The sequence below is a fragment of the Lepus europaeus genome, chromosome 18 (genome assembly GCF_033115175.1).
Source record: "Lepus europaeus isolate LE1 chromosome 18, mLepTim1.pri, whole genome shotgun sequence".
Lineage (NCBI taxonomy): Eukaryota > Metazoa > Chordata > Mammalia > Lagomorpha > Leporidae > Lepus > Lepus europaeus.
The window spans coordinates 64,738,596-64,744,356 of record NC_084844.1 but is presented as its reverse complement, the minus strand read 5'-3'; the positions used below and the strand labels follow the sequence as shown (position 1 = coordinate 64,744,356).

At 42.6% G+C, this 5,761-nt stretch overlaps 1 pseudogene; it reads right to left on the bottom strand.

Annotated features, from left to right (window-relative positions):
- Positions 1–213: 213 nt before the first annotated feature.
- Positions 214–1,089, bottom strand: LOC133776508 (forkhead box protein R1-like; annotated as a pseudogene).
- Between the last annotated feature and the right edge of the window lie 4,672 nt (positions 1,090–5,761).

Genomic DNA, 5,761 nt, shown 5'->3' with positions numbered 1-5,761 from the left:
AAGGGCGAGGACTCTCCTCCTCCGAGACAAGTGTGGCATCTGGGTCTGCACGCCAGCAGCTGCCCCACTGCCCCGGGAGCACGCGTGGGCTGCTCCCCACCCCGAGCTCGAACTGCACCTCTGCCCTTCACCCCATCTTCAGAGACCACACACACATATCCACACAAGGCTATTGGGGCAACTTTAATAAGGCAGGGAACTTGCTTTGCGGCATCAAAGGTCAAAGAGGAAGGGCATCATATCTGGTTGGCTCATGCACTGGCTGGATACTTTCCAGCTGGGTGGCAGCCAGGGCGCGGGCCTCCTCGGCAAAGCGGTGGCGTCCCTCCTCAGTCAACTTCCAGAGGCAGGAGCAGGGCCAGGCGCTGACCTCAGCCTGCTTACTGACCGGCATTTTCTCAAAGCTGTCTCGGAAACACAGATTGTGGCGGATGGTGTTCTTCCAGCCTTCCGGAGCCGTTCGGAAAAACGGAAAGTGTTGTCAAGTGAAACTGTAGATCTGCTGCACGTTGAGGCCACGAGGGGAACTGTTTCTTAACGCCACGGCAATTAGGTGGAAGTAATTGAGAGGGGGCCGGGGCCAGAGCCTCCCCTCCTGGCCGCTGGGTTGCTGAAGCCTCCGGCTCTGGAGGGGGGCCCTTTTGTAAGGGGACAGGAGAGCCACACAGGAGCTGTCATCCTTGTCCTCGGCCTCCTCCTCTTCCGTGAGCTCCCAGCTGCTGGGGGAAGACGAAAAGTGCTTTGGCGACGGAGACTACTTGGGGGAGGAAGGCGACAGTGCCCGGCCCCCGCAGCCTCTGGGCAGCTGGCATCTTCCTGATGGCAGGGCAGTCGAGGGTGAGGGACCGCGCCCGCCAGTTCCTTCTTCTCTCTAGCCCCTTGGGCTTCCAGCTTTCCCGGTGGGTACACGATGTTGGGGTTCACCCACATCCACAGGTTGGGCTCAAACTCTGGACCATCTCTGTCAGCACGGGACTTCTTCTCCAAAGGTAACCTTGGTGGTTCGACTATTTGAAGCCTGTACCTGGCAAGGTTCAGCTCGACCACAGGCAGGTGCGATGTGAAGGCCAGAAAGGCCTTGTTCCCCATGTCCCAGTCCAGCAGTCCCAGGACCTGGCCACGGAGGCTGGCCCAGACGTCGAGCTGCTGGAGTTTGAGGTCCACCTTTAGGAGAGCGCGGCGTGCCCAGCCGCGGACAGAGGGAGCCAAGAGAGACTGATGTCCTAAATTTTTAATACATTTTTTTTTGACAGGCAGAGTGGACAGTGAGAGAGAGACAGAGAGAAAGGTCTTCCTTTTGCCGTTGGTTCACCCTCCAATGGCCGCCGCGGTAGTGCGCTGCGGCCGGCGCACCGCGCTGTTCCGATGGCAGGAGCCAGGTGCTTATCCTGGTCTCCCCTGGGGTGCAGAGCCCAAACACTTGGGCCATCCTCCACTGCACTCCCTGGCCACAGCAGAGAGCTGGCCTGGAAGAGGGGCAACTGGGACAGGATCGGTGCCCCGACCGGGACTAGAACCCGGTGTGCCGGCGCCGCAAGGCGGAGGATTAGCCTGTTGAGCCACGGCGCCGGCCATTTTTAATACATTTTATCTTTAGCGATATCTCAGGTTCATATTAAAATTAAGATGAAGGTAAAGAGATTTTCCAAAAATATCTGCTGCCACAGTGGCATAGTCACTACTATTATTAATATGAACCTCACCAGTGTAGTATAGTTGTTATGATTACATTTGCTACATCATTAACACCTCAAATCCATAATTGACACTAGGATTTTGTATTGAAAACTTTATGAATTCATGCAAAGTTATAATAATGTATGCCCACCATTTTACTATACAGCATTTCATTACTCTAAAATTTTATCTGCCTAGTCACCCATTTCTTCCCTCTACAATCCTGTCAACAACTAATCTTTTTACTAGATTCATAATTGTGCCATTCTGAAATGTCACATAGTGATGAGCACGTATAATTGTTCACGTCAACTTCTTTTACTTGGTAATACACCAAAGATTCCTCTGTGTGTTTTCATGATTTGTTAGCTCATTTCCTTTTAGCAATAAACTATTTTCTGAATGATACAACACAGTTCACTCATATATTCACCTATATGAGAATATCTTAATTATTTCAAAATTTGGTTGGATTTTTACATTATTGCTCATGAGGAAATTTGATTTTTTTCAATCACTGTGTTTGTTTTTCAGGATAATATTCATTATAGGAGTAGTTCAGATGTATTCCTCCTCATCTTTTGAAAAGCATGCAGAATTATATAATTTCTTTCTAAAATATTGGAAGAATGCATCAGTGTAGATATCTGGGCCAGGTGATGCTTTCTAGGAAGATTTGTAACTCTGTATTTTACTTTAGAGATATTTGTTAATACAGGTGGTGAAGTTCTTCTTGACTGAGTTTATCTTTCAAGGAACTTGTCTACTTTATTTATGTTAGCATGGTTCTTCATGAAAATCTGTATTCATATATCAAGAATTTGTACTAATATCACATTCTTTTCTTCATTCATAATTTGTGCATTTTCACTTTTTCTTGATCAACCTGAGTGGATAGATGTTTATCACCTTCACTATTTCCACACATGGTTTTGTTACAGTGGCTTTTCCCATTTTTTTCCCAGTTTTACTGACATTTTTCTTCTGTCATAATGAAGTTGGTCATGAAAGCAGGCTGGTGTGCAGGCGTTGAGAGAGACAAGCACATTTAGGTTGCTTGGCTCAGGGTCAGTGGTGCGGCTTTTTGACCTTCATGACCTTGAGGCCATGCTCACTGCCATGTCCTGCACTGTGCAGTGCTGTGGGTCATGCTTGGTGCTGAGATTAATTCTAGGCAGCCAAGGGGTGAGCTGAGTTATGTGTGGGCTGAGGCCTCAAGCCAGCAAGGTTCAGGAGATCACACGTGGGTAATCTTCTGATAGCAACAAGAGGTACACCAGAGGTGCACTCACTTGCCTTGGTGGACATGGTCCTTCAGGGAGCCACTTGGCCCTCACAGCCATGGGTCCCTGTACCCAGCAGTGACTCCAGCCCCAGGCTCCACCTCTTTCCCTGTGGGGCTGGCCTTGTTCTCCTCAGCAGTACTGGTGACCCTGCTCCTGGAACAGAGATTGGGGAGCTGTGCCAGGGTTGAGGTGGCTAAGGCCAGAGGTGCCTTGGGGTCCCTGAGGGAGGTGCTGCAGCTCCTGGGGCTAAATTTTACTGATTGTATCTTGGTTGCTGTAGTTAATTGGAATGGCTATAGGAAGTTATCATAGCCTTTGCAGCTTATAAACCAAAGAAATCACCACGGATCTTAAAGTAAGAGTCTCAGGATGCAGCCCTGACAGGGTTGAGGGTCTCTTGAGTATTTGCTTCCTGGTTCCTAGATGGCTTTTCCCAGAATTCTCAGGTGGATAAAGGGTAAAGATTCTCACTGTGTCTGTTTTATAAGCCTCTGATCCCGCCTGAGCACCTTACAGCTTTATCAGGCAGTAACACCATCCATGATTATGTTTCAGCATTTAAATGGTACATTCAGATCACAGCAGATACTTATTTTCACTCTCTATGTGGTGCTGTGACTTTAAGTTGCTCCTCTTTTTCTAGTGTCTTTAGTTGTTGGAAATCAAGTTCATTGATTTCAGACTAATATCAGGGGCTTCAAAATTTTTCATTGTGTTTTTTCTTTAAAAAAGCTTCTGAACCCCTTTCTACAGACATTTATCACTAAAATTTTTCATTAATGTGCCCTGATAGCTACATTAAACAAGTTCTCTTATGTTGTATTCAATTCAGTTAAATACTTTCTCTCTGCTTGCTCTTGGACTCAGTTTATTGCCATGTGTGCTACTTACTTTCCAAATATTTGAATATTTTCCTGATTCCTGTTTGTGTTATTTCTTTCTGATTTGATTGGTTTGTATTCATAGAGCATAACATATCATTTGATTTTATCCTTTTATTAGTGTATGTTTTATACTCTATGACATCTACTTTGCTAAGTGTTCTATGGTTACTTGAGAGTAGTGTTTTGAATTGGATATTCTTACTGAATTTCTTGTTTCTTGTTCTGTCATTTGCTGAATGACAAGTACTGGAATCTCAAATGATGTTTCTAAATTTTTAAACTATCTTATTGTATAGCATGCATTTGACTTTATTAGATGCATAAATCTTTAGAATCATATCTTCTTGGGTAATTGAACTCATAATTTTGAAATGAATTTTTAATTGCTTATGGGAGTATGGCTATGAAATTAACCTTGGTAAGGCTTGTGTTCCTCACTTTTCAGTTTTTAAGTGTTATTGTACTTACATATTATTGTAGTTCACCTTATCTGTCATCAAACTGGTTTAATTTCACAGTTTATTATTCGATTCTGCTTTATTTTAGAATAAATTATTTTATGATTTAGTTGTATATATATTTCAGGAGGAATTATTAACTGCAACTCTTTGTTTTGCTATGATACAGCTGCTTTACCAATGATAGTATATGATTTTAATTCATTAGAGTCCATCTGGAAGTAACTATACTACATTATATGTGATACAATAAAAATACAATATACTTTAAGTCTAGGAAAAATTGCCATTTTTCCTTCATAACTTTCCTATGTCTCCATTTGGCGGGCTATCTGTTATTCACTTGAAGTGTTATCAAAGATCGACACGGTCACAAACTTATGCATTTTTTGTGATATATAATCTACACTAATGTCTATCTAGTACAGTGACAATTTCTGACACTTTAATTTATGTATTTATGAGTGTTAAGATAGTTTTAAAAAATATCTTCCACACTTCTACTTATCATTTTTGAGATTTACTTTTTGATCAGTTAAGCACCTTAAATACAGCTTGATCTTTTCTAGTCTTGCTTTCATGATTTGTTGTGTGCATCAGAACCATGCTCAGCCTATGTCTAAATTCCTAGTCCTAAGGCAAAAACTTTTCTCATTACTCTAATCATTGTCCCATGACTTGGGAGTTTTTCAGTCTGGCTGCTGAGAATGGATGTTTAATCTCAGCTCTCTATGGGCACAAGGAAGAATTTCCTCTAATCTTTATAGATGTCACACCCACAGTCTTAATTTTTTTTTTGGTGGGCATGCACTGTTTATTACTTCACCAAACATCCAAACAAGGCCCTCCAAATGTCTCCAGTGTTCTTTCTCATTACTCTGTTCCTCTCCAGATTTCCCTATGACAGCTCACTGACATGATGTTCCAGAATACCCAGCTTCATCACATCAATGCAGGGAGTCGGTACACTCTACCTCAGTTCCCTCTCCCTGTGACAGGCCATGGGATCTCTCTGCTAGGAGCTGCAGAATTTGAGAGTTTACTTTATTTTTCTTTTATCTTTCATATATTGTGTTCTTTGCCGCAGGCCTTTTAGTATGAAAATCGGTGATAAATGCTGGTTTTCTCTTTAGTGTCTGATTGTCTCATGTAAGGATTTTAAGAACAATTTTTACTTCATCTTGGCTACAAATAAATTTAAGCTGAGCTTCAGCATGTGGTATACACTGGTTGGAATACTCTTCATTCTTTTCTTAACTGCTATGTTTTAATCCTTTATGTCTCAGTGTACTCATGTTATTGTCAAGAAAATGTTCCTTAGACCCAGTGTGGATTGAATTTTATTATGTGATCATTAAATTGTTATCTTACTAAATCCATCTAAATTCAGAGTTTAATTTTATTTTAATTTCCTCTCCACTAGACTCTAATCCAAATAAGAACAGAAAATTTGTTT